At 39.6% G+C, this 12,026-nt stretch overlaps 1 protein-coding gene across 3 annotated transcripts in view; it reads right to left on the bottom strand.

Moving 5' to 3' along the window:
• mid2 (midline 2) overlaps window positions 1–12,026 on the bottom strand; it is a 205,968-nt gene that overhangs the window by 8,006 nt on the left and 185,936 nt on the right. The gene's annotated exons all lie outside the window — the stretch shown is intronic.

Here is a 12,026-nt window from a genome sequence, read left to right as displayed (position 1 = left end):
ATACACATCAGAGGTCGAACACAACCTTATATGTTTTCAAAGGTTTCTGCATCTCTGTTGACCTTGCAAATCATTCAATATCATTAAAATGTGTAGCCGCATGCTACTTGGCTTCTAATTGACAGATCCATACGTAATACAATCCAACAGTGCTGCCTGCTTTACACTATGAGATTAAAGATGGATCAATCATGTAACATGGCTGGGGACACAGTACAGCAGGCGTATGAGGCGTATAGCAGAAATTCCTGGCAATGTGAGTTCATGTGTATGACATCTCATCTTCTCACCACTTATTGGGCAATATTTGGCTTTTTCTACTCAACTTTTGCAAAAACTGAAAATGCCTTTTTGTTGTGAAGAACAAAGACAAACAGCAGTCACTGATCTTCTCCAACTTCACCCTTTAATGAACTCGGCACAGTCTTCAGAGACCAGTGCTAGAAAAATTTCAGTAACGCTTCTGAGTCTGCTTATGATTTCGCTGCGAGTAAGAAGCCATTTTTGGACAGAAAGTTTCTGTGATGATCTGCTGGTGTAAAAGCATGTGAAAAAACTGTATCACCGGTTATGTGTGTGTGTAAAATGTAATCATTCATTAAAACTCAGCTCTTGTCTTAATAATTCAAGTATTCTTTCCTCCTGCATAAATGCACACACCAGAGAAAAAGTGTATCAAAAGCATTGTCGAGTAATATCAAGATTTCATTAGTGAGGTGCGGTGTCTGTTGGAGACGGCTGTTTGTCTCAGAGAGAAAAACAACAAACAAACAAAACAAACTCCAAGCCAAAAGGCATTTTAACACATTCTCAATCTACCCCTCCACCTGCTGGCATTTTCACCAGCTCAGTGACAACACATCACTAAACTATTTGTCAAGCCCCAAAGGCAAATGACAAAACACAGTGATTTGGCAGGGATTTGGTCATTTTGGCAACAATGACAGGCCAACTGAAAGCTGAAATATGTAATGTTTTAAAATGAATATAGCCTATTTATATAGAGCCTGTTTTTGATGGAGTATGGTACAACATTAAAACAGGCTGTTGCTGCATATTCTGCTAATGAGAAAAACTGATTGGGTTTCTCAGATTGCACACGACCTGAGTGACAGTTCTGATAAAGCACACATATTTATAACACAGTCGGGTCGGCAGGAAGTGCCATTAACTGAGATGGCTAGATATCAGCACCAAATATAATTGTTGTACTTGGAGGGTGACAACATGCAGAAAGTTAAAGATTTAAGCTTTAAAGCATAAGGCTGGTGTTATCCTCTATTTTCTATACTGTCAACAAAAAAAAAGACCAAAGCAAACAATACTTTAGCCAATCTCTCTATTCTGGGGACAGGGCATTGTAGTTTTTAGCATTGTCACTCCAGCAGGAGTAAATAGGGCATTTGTTGGGGACTATTCTCAGTAGCGGACTACAATGTCTACACAGGCAATCCTTGTTAGCAAGGTAAATACCATGTTGTTTTTGGTCTTTTCATAGGATTTGTTGACAAAAAGGAAAAATACAGAATACGGCCATCCTTACCTTTTAAGCAATGCTAAGGGGATGTTGGCCAATTTACAGCAATTTCTACTGCTTGCTGATTGCTTTGAAGAGAAGTTAATAAATTATTAGAATTACTTAATGTGCATTTATTCTGATATCAAAAAGGTGCTGCTCTATCCATTTTTATGCTAATCTACTTTACAGTGGGACTACCCTATCTTGACAAGGAAACATTTCAGAATCAGTTTGTCCTTGCTTCTCCTCTCCTGTTCTTTTTTGTGGATATTTCCCCCCACATATTTTGCATTTTTTTTTTACTTCTTCTGTTTACTGTAGAGACAGACAGAAAAATATGGTGAGAGAGCAAAGTGAGTGACATGTCTCCTGCTGAAATCAAACCAGGGACATTATAATCACACAGTAGGCTTCAGTATTCCATGGGAACACCCCACTCTCCTCCTTTACTATCCTCCCGCTCACCTCTTTCTCTTCTTCCATTCCCAACACTCCCCTCTCCTCTTCTCCTCTCTACCTCCTACTGTTTACTTTAGGGGCTGTGTGGCAGCTTGAGGCCTGTCATCAGAAATGCATGCTGGGTAAATATTATTGCAGGCCCTTTAACAGATAGTAAAGAGGTACCTCTGGGGCACCTTGACATGTGATATTTTCAGCCTGGATATTAAATGCATGCTCAACGCAGGGACTAGCATCTGAGTGACCCCCCCCCCCCCCAACACACACACACACACACACACACTCTGGAGTGTTTGCCGACTGCCCGCTTCGTACACACACAATATATAATAGAAGAATAGTTAACCAACAGAATGATGAATGTTATAAAGTCAACAGTCCAGTGTTTGACTGTCAGAACAGTAGCTGCCTAAAGGAAGGCCAGTATGCATTCAGATTAGCTTTTGTTTTCGCAAAAACAATATGCTCACTCAAAATAGAGGCTAATCTTCACTTGTAAACAGTGGAGCTGCTACATAAAGACACATCTAAGCCTGGATTTATGTTGTTGGTACTCCTACTTCACACCATCCCGCAGCTCTGTATTACAAACTGACAAAAGTGGATGTTGATGTTTGCAGCCTGCGGGACGGGTGCAAATGTCAAAAAAGGGGGCTGGAATCTCAATGCAGCTGCTCATGTTGGAAGCACACCGTCATGCCCGAGCAGCTTACCACCTGTTAGGGGGATATTTGGAAAGGTAAGATTTAACCAGTGTTGGCCCAGTTTCAAATGCACCATTCACATTTCTAAAATCAGGTACATTAATCACAGTTTACCTTCCTTTAAAAACATGTTCCAAATCAACAGCCTTCACCCCCCCCACACACACAAACATCTTAAAACAGATTGTTCTTGGCCTGCATACATGTGCTGAATTGCAGCTGAGGAAATCACATCTTGTACTACAGACGCCATGAACAGTGCCGACCGCTCTTTCTGACTGGACCTGATAGTCTCTGGCCTGCAGTATGGAATACTAAGCTTAGAGACGAGACAACATAGACACAGAAACACACTGCATGATCATACAGTCAGACCGCTATAACAATCTATGGCCTACATAAGCTGCTGATACTACTCAGTCTAAATTTGAAGCCTTTCCTCTGTCCTAAATTAACAAACTGCTTTTCTCCTCTACTGCAACTTTGCTTCTTGTTGGTGGGAATTCATTACTAAGACAGGCAGCCAATTAAAAAGCATCAACAGAGCACAGTCTAATAAAAGCTGTCTAGAATAATGTGGGTTTCATGTTCTGTCAGCCGCCACTCTTAATAAGATGGGACCAAACACAAACCTTAATTCAATTTCATGGTTATGAATGCCTAGAAATATGGTGCCTTAAACACAAATATAATGATTATTATGTTGTCAGCCAGAAGATGCGGCTTTGACTTTTTAATGTTAAAACATGTTGAATTAATTAGATTAGCTTCATTATTTTTGTTTTTCATACTAGAAGAATCTAGGAATGTATCTATATTTAATGTAAATGTTAAAAAGGGATGAAAATCTGGAGCCAGTGAAAAATATATGTGCAAAACCCGAGCCTTACGAACAGAAAACAAATGCTTTTATTCTCCATTTTTTTAATAGTACTGTTTGTTTGTATAAAGGCAATATCTTACCCGTTGACTTAAGATTTAGAAACTGTAACTGGACTTGCACAATTTTCCATCTACAGTATGTGCATCGCTCAGGCCTGGACCGTATTAACGGATAAAAAGCACTGGATTGAGAGCACTCACGTCTGTAGACACTCATCCTCGCAAAGAGCTATTTGGTGTCTTCTATTCGTTCAACACTCTCACTCTCAATCTGTCACTTTTCATCTGCTTTCATAGTCTTTTCTCTCTCTGGAAAAGAGAGAGACAGCCATGTAGAAACCTGGTCACAGTGTACTAGCACACACATGCAGGCACACACTCTTCTTAACGGCCTGCTTCTTCCTCGTCATAGTTAATTCATACATGTTTCAAAAAGCTGCGAGTTACTTCACATGTTAGCTGTGAGCATTCAACAGCACAGTGATACAGTACATACTATAGTATTAGTGCCAATGTTCACTTTGAGCCACTCAGGGTTTGATGAGTGGTTTCACTGGAGTGAGACTGGGTTGACCCAAAAAGCCTGTGAAAGCTTTAAGACTTCACAACATGATTTTAAATGTTGTCTCCATCAAGCCAACTGAATTGCATGAGACAGGACCGCAGCAGAGGTGTGAAGCCATTAAAAGAGCACTCCACCGATCTAGCTCTGCACTCCTATAACGCTGTCAAACTCACAGTGGATAGTCAAATACAAAAAGGATCAAAAGCCGTGGAGCAGAACCAGAGATATCCTTTTTTACACATTCTTCTTCCTTGTCAAAACCTGGCACCTACATTACCCACAATGCAACTTGATGCTGACGGTTCGGTCAGAGATTCAGTTCGGTAATGCTACTGGCAGCTAATGTAGCCCCAATTTGCTAGCCAGAAGCAGAGATAAAGAGCGGGCTACAGAGGTCTGGAAAGCTCACTTCTTTCTAACTCCACATCTCCAGATAGTTTTCATTTTCAAACTTCAACCAATCACCTGAGACAATAAATCTGATTTCGCATAGTTCACTCAGAAGCCACAAATGACTCTATATAACTTTTTCCCAACACATTCTTACCCCAAGTTGTCATTTATGGATGCTTGGTCAAGACCCCTCGGCGTCGCTTTTTAACCACCTGGGTATACCTTTAGCATTGTTTTTTGGATGTGTAGGGCTGCGTCAAGTTAGCAATAATAAATATGCAATGTCTAATGAAGTTAGCAACGATAACAATGCAATGTTGACGTTGTGAAACGGAACATTGTTTACATACTAAAACATTGAAAAACAACTAAACAAGGTTTAGGCACCAAAAATACTTGGTTAGGTGTAGAAAACAAACATGGTTTGGCTTAAAATAACGTTACTCATATTACTTAACTTTCATAAGTTAAGTACTTAACTTACACATACTTATCTTAACTTACGTAAGTTAAGTACTGTTACTTGCATGAGTTATGCAACTTCCGTAACCTATATAATGAATAAAAACACTCACTGTTATCTTTCTGTTTTACATGGCAAACAAACACTGGTCTCCTACTTTAAAGACTGGTTTCTGGCCCAACCCGTCCACCCCAACCACCTCCTTACTTACACTTTACTGTTACATATCATATACCTACCTTTAGTATTAAAAATTTAAGCTACAGGGCTTCCCCCGGTGCCTTGAACTATGGCGCTAAGGGGCTCCCCAGTGCGTTACAAAGTGATGCCAAGGGGTCTTAACCATGCATCCATATGTGACAACTTGGGGGTGAGAGCAGGATGCTTTTTTCACATATGCAATAGTACTTCCCAATAGCTGTAAACAGACTTTGATGTTTACAATTGGTGGAGTTCCCTTTTAATGTTCCTGGGTACCGTGATGTAACCTACTATACCTTCATCATATACAGTACCTTAATTTTTCATCATTTAAAAAAATAGACCATTTGATAAGGAGAACATTTTTAAATCAATGTTTAAGGTCACTGGGGTTAATTTGTCTCTGTCCCTGCTGCTGTGAAATTAAATCAACTCCACATAAATAGCTGCATTTGACCTTTCTCATACATTTGCGTAAATAGCTACAAGCTAAAGTTATTCCAGGTGTCTTCATAGTGACGCTGAGTAGGGTCCTTGAAGGCAGAATCCGTAGCAGCAAATCATTGTCTTATTTCTTCTGTTCCTCCCTCTCTGCCACACAAACATTCATCCATCAACTTACCCATGATTGTGTATAGAAACGCTGGGTTTGTGTATATCTGTGTGCTTACAGTAAGCTGGCCTTTCCTCGCTATGAGACCAAAAGTTGTGGCATCTTGAGATGAAAAGCTTTACCTCTGGGATGAATTGACAGATGGCATAAAGATTGAAGCAGGGCACCAGAAGAAGAGATCATATGCCATGGCCAGGGGTAACAGAGGACAACGTGCCAAAAGATGGGTTAGAGAAGGACATAAAGGAGGAACATGGTTTGAGGCCAAGAGACACTGCATAAGAGAACAGACTTTAACAATGCCTCTTGATGTCCAGAAAGTCCAAAATAAACAAGGCTGCTTCAAACTCCTTCATTTCTTTCCAACATCCAGTTCAGTATTTGTTAAGCAGAGCTGGACTCATGTGTTGTAATGCTTCAGGTGCTTGAATTAATTTTTTTCAATTGGAAATTATTAGTGCTGGGCAACGATTAAAATTTTAATTGCGATTAATTGCATGATTTCCTGCGGTTAATCGCATTGTTATGCGCAAAATTGAATAATGAATTCTAAAGTAGTATATTGCTCAATTTTAATTAAAATGTACTGCTATATACACAAAAGTGCAAAAACATGTGGTTTGCAAACACTTTAAACAAATTGGTGTTTTTAACCAGCAGTTTTCCCTTTACACCATAGCAATAAAATAAATCTCAACTTAAACATTAATGTAATCAAATCAAATATAAAACCAAAGCTATTTGCCACTGCCAGGGCATTACCTTTTATAGCTTGTTAAAACAAATTAAGAGTCCAGTGTCACAATCTTAACATCATAACAGGCACCTTCTGAGCAACAGGTTAACATATTTTTTCTGAACAGGTATCAGCAGCAGAAACAGTCTATGTTCAGTAGCAAGTGTCCCTGTTTTAGTGAGGTGAAGTGGTCTCCTCATGCGCATGCCCACCAGCTGCCGAAGTTGAATTGTCTTGAACTTTTTGAATGCAACGCGCAGTACAAATCATTGGAAAAGAGACTGATCCTCGCTGTTTGTGAGTTTACAGAATCTATTACTGTTTACTAAACAGGACATCAGCAGGAGGGAATTCGCATGGCAGAGCATCCCCACAAAACTAGATGAAGGCCTATGAGGTAAAATTATGTAGTCAATAATTTTAACTGAGGTTAAACAGGCTACAGCTGTGTAGCGCACATAAGTCGCTGCCATGGTTACTCTCCATAGAGTTTCTGCCGTTTACTCGCGGAGCGCTTCTGTCTGATGAACGGAGCAAAGAGCAACCCCGTGGGGCCAAGCATAGTCTTCGTGACGTCACCCGTTGGTTTGTGGACTGCCGTTTTGAAGCCTCGAGTTTGGCCGATAGGGCGCCGCCAAGTTGAGTTCTTGCAACCAGCAGCACCGGATGAGATATTTGGACGAGACGGTTGAGCTAACGGCCGTGTGCGGAGCTAGCTAGCTTGCTTAGCTAGGTGCATCTGTAATTCACCTTAACTGCCATTTTAACAGAGCTGACAACTTTGTCTAGCGAATAACAATCTTAAAACTAAATGTACTCACCAGAGAAAGTGAACAGCCAACTCCTAATAAGCTTTTTCAACGGCGCTGGTTAAATTTACACAGTGCTGTGGGTACGAGTCGGCTCTTGCCTGATTTACAGGTCGCCATGCTAAGAGGGACTTCGCCTTCGCATCAGATCGCCGCCCGCTTGCTTGCAACAGCTGTGATGGCAGAGGAAACAGTTTTATTTAACAATCAATAACCATTAACAATTAATAATGAAAAACTTATTGGCCAAGCAACCATGTGCTTGCCTTTCTGGTGCAATATTGATACCGTTTGCTGTATTCACATTTGTTGTACACATATACAGCGCAGCATTTTGGGTTTACTTAGGAGTTACTCTTTTGAACAGACAGGGTTGTGATGCATGACTTTCCAGTATCTGTGTGACTTGTCACTGCGTTCTTTGCTTTGCAAGCCTCTGCCTGAAATATGATGAGCTTAGGCTAAAAGCCCCCAGAGCCTCTCATCATAAAAAAAATGTGACAGCTAAACCCTCCAATCTAGCCACAGACAGAAAGAGAGCCTTCAAGTGCACTTGCTACTAGAACTTGTACAGCAGTGGAGCCTTGAGAGAAACCTAATAAGCCCGTCAAAGTGAGATATTTATGATCAGTTTTGTTGTGACCCATTTTAATCCAACAACACTACTCGGCTCCACATGAACAGACGAGTGAGGCAGTTTAATCTGAATACCAATTCCTCTGAGAAAAAACAGGAGGGAGTGAGTGGGAGATGAGAGAAAGGACGAGTGACAAAGACATATGAACAGACTTGACAGACGCATGTACAAACACACATGATGCAGGTGCCATCATGAAGACCACAAAACCTCAATGATGGATATAAATAATGAATGGTTTTTTTTGCTGTTTTGATGGCTTGTCTAAAGCACAACAACAGACAGAAATGTTGGTTGCCAATCATGGCCAGAGAAGAGGAGGAATGACAGATAATGACAACAGAAGGGGTAGTGGGGGGATTATCTTTTAGCATTGTACTACACCAACACTGGACCTGGTCTCCAAGAAATTACATTATATAACAGTAATTCATTTTTACCAGTTATGTTGGGAAATATTGTTGCTACCTAGATTATGTTAACAAGCATTTATTTTTTTTGTGAAGCATGCGCTACATTCTTGTATTGCTTGCATGTCATAGCGAGGATGTCAGAGTGCAGGGTTAGGGGTTTGATAATGCATTAGGTGCTATGAAGAAATAGTGTATGGAAAACAAATGAAATACTACAGTCAATATTTTTAGTGCATTTCCAAAACAATAGTTCTACACTACGTTGATAAAAAAAAATGTAATCCTGGTGGCATAACTGTACATTTACTTCAAGCTTGTTTGCTGTTAGAAATTAGTTGTATATAAACGTAATTTCTGGGGTTGCTGTGACAGTTTCCATCCCACTCTACCCTTTTCACACTCCAGTTTATGGTTATTTTCTCCTTCTTTTGTAATCATTAGTGTATGGTTCTGATTTTTTTGTGCAACGTATAGCCAGGCGTTTCGATCCTCCTGTCCATATGTGTGGGCCAGACAGTGAAGCCCATATGGCCTGCTTTTCATATAAAAAGAAATTATTTTGTGTTATCACACATTAGTTGATTAATTTAATGTATTATTTATAGTAAAAATGTTATTTATTCATTGTATGTATTTTTTACCTTAGTTTCCATGTATATGGATTGGTGGTTTTGAAAAGTGCTCTATAAATAAAGATTATTATTATTATTAAATGCTTTGGCAACATATTTCTTCAAATCTAAATGTCAGTAAAGGCAATAAAGTTTCAATGAACCAAAGAGGGGGAGAGAGAGAGAGAGAGAGAGAGCGAGAGAGAGAGAGAGAGAGAGAACAGAAGTGAGATTGACAATGAAAAATAATACCTATTCACGCTCATCCCACTTATCTGTGTCACGTTATAAATTATAAATTTAAGTGCTACTGAGTTTTATTTATATTGTCCCCAGTACGAGTCATGAGCATCAGTGACGGCGAGCTGACTGCCAGCTCCAGATACCCTGCACTTCACCTCTAAACGCTCCCTGGCTACACGTCGTGCCCACATCACACTGAGGCAGTAATCCAGCCTAATGCTATAAGAAAAGAGTTAAAGTACTGACATGCTCCATGTCCCATAGGACGAGTGTGTCAAGAAGATTTTGACTTGGAGAGGTTCAGATGAGAGGACGTGGCGCTATTTGATTGATAAAGGGTACCAAAGTACCAGATTACAGTATCATACAGCTGAACTGGTGGACGGGGGGTAGAGCCCGCTTTAGTGGCCCCTTATCACTATTAACTATAAAATATATGTAATTGGTAATATGAACATAAAAATGGGACAAAAAGCAAAGTAGCTAGCCTCACTTCAAGAGTGCAGGCTACACTGTAGGTGCCCACTTTACCAAACTGCCTCCTTTAACAATTTAATATCCACTCTGTAATGCCAGCAGGTACTAAGGTCTCATCAAAATGTGTCATATAAAGCATTAAGTACATCAGCAGCTGTGCAGGTTTTTCCTTTTAACCTGCAATAGATGATTTTTTTGTCGACTTGGGGGCAGCAGAAACAAGTTGTCAACACACCATTGACATATCATCACGAAATGGCAAACTTGTTAGTTATTAACACATCCAGCAGTTATGGAGCAACGTTATCATTAATTTGGAATAGTGTTTGTGTCCACTTGATAGCTGTAAATCCAATTTTCACTCTGCTTTTGGTCCTGAGGGAAATATCTGTCCCTTTAACTACTAAATGCTCCACTATCTTCGGCAGCTATTCTCTACCTGTGTTTGCCTGCTGTTTTTCACTGAAAACAGTGAAAATGACACTATGAGAGCAGTGATAGTGAACCAACATAGTTGTGGCCGGATAGCTAAACACATCACACATTTTTATTATAAAAATATTGATTATAGCCATTTTAAGCAACACCAAGGTTTCCAACCACAAATGGGCAACTGACACATCACAAGTCTCTCATCCCTAACAAAGCCACTGGTTAAAAAAACCCAACTTTCATCAGTATGTGTTCCGTCAATGGTTGCTAGGATCAATTTTTACATTAGTCATATAGATGTTAATGTCCAGCGAACAAAGTCTTGTTGTAAATTTACGGTTGTATTTATTTTTGTGCTCAGTCTTTCATCTTGAAGCCAGAGGTGACAGGTTTATATTGTTGTTTAGATGAGGATAAAAGGCATAAATAATTACAAAGAGCAAAACATAGGGCTTAGTCACATATTTGGACACTGAGGTGTGCATGGACCTAGGTTGGTCAATCCCCTTGTCATCCATCTGCTAACAAGTATATTTCTTCAAACTCTGGTGGGTGTGTGTTTGAGTCAGTGACTGAGGAGAGAGAGAGAGGTCATCCACAGACTACTGCAGTTTCCCACACACCTATTTTACCTAGCACAGTGTATCTAGATTACAGCTAATCCTAAATACCACAGCCAGACTCCTGACAGCAGCTACGAGGAGTTGGCACATTAAGTCCATTTTAGCTTCACTGCGCTACTGCTGCAATTTAAGACAGATTTAAAAATTTTATTGAGCACCCGGGAGTCACATCCTAAATTAGCTATATTGCCGAGGTTTAAACCCTATATAGACCACAGCAGAGCCTGAGATGCTGGTGAGAAATAGTTAAGTAGTCCCAGTCCAGTTGACTGTGATCTGACATTCTAGAGACATATTTTCCCTCTTCAATAATTTTAAAAGGCACATTAAAAAACGCCTTTTACTTGAACCAGAATCTGTTTGTTATGCTGTACCTGTGACCCCTGTTTGCATGTTTTTTTTGTTAATATTAATTCTGGATGCATATTGTTTTTTCTCATTTTTTCCATTTCAGTTATTTATTTACTCACATTTTGTTCATGTTTCTGTCTTTAGTTTCTGTTTTTACTGTGTACTTTTACAGACAAGGAGAAGCATATAAAACAGAGTTCAAGGCCAAGATTCTCCAGCAGAGAATCCAACTTTAGAGAGAGAGAAAGGGGGGGATAAAAAAGAAAGACACATGCAGAGGAATTGTCATTTAAACATAATATTTTTAAAGTGAAAAAAAAAACTACTGTATATGTGCCAGGAACAAGGACTATCGAAGAAGAGAAGCTGTCAAAAAGACAACCAGAGAGAAAGAGAGAGAGAGAGAGTGCAAGAGAGAGAAACAACCAGAAAACAAAAAGAAAGAGAAGTATGTGAGTTCAACATCTGCAGTGGTAAGTGAGTCCAGAAGTGCAGAACTCATTACAAGTCGTCAAGCTCACAGGTGTGCAAAAGAGGCAAATAAAGAAAGAAAGAAGCTCTTATATGCACTGTTTACTGAACTCTGCTATTCCTATTATCATGAATACGACCAAAAATTCAGCAACTGACACTTTCTCATATGATTGAAGCCAAATCAAAGATACCTTGACAAAGGTCCTGCTAGCAAATTTTGCTACTAATATACTGGGGTAAATAAAGAAAAATAAAGATGGTAAACTTGAGGGTTAAAGTGTTGGTTATAAAAAAACATCAAACACGGTAAGATCGAAGATGGATGCTCTGAGTATCAACAGTTAGTGAAAGCTGTAGTTTATACTTATTTTTAGCACTCTTGTGTACTTGTGTCTCATAAAAATTTTCGTACACAAAGTGC

The sequence above is a fragment of the Micropterus salmoides genome, unplaced genomic scaffold (assembly GCF_014851395.1).
Source record: "Micropterus salmoides isolate LMB-PRFRI ecotype aquatic unplaced genomic scaffold, ASM1485139v1 Ms_hic_scaffold_5, whole genome shotgun sequence".
Classification (NCBI taxonomy): Eukaryota; Metazoa; Chordata; class Actinopteri; order Centrarchiformes; family Centrarchidae; genus Micropterus; species Micropterus salmoides.
This window is presented reverse-complemented; position numbering and strand designations above follow the sequence as displayed.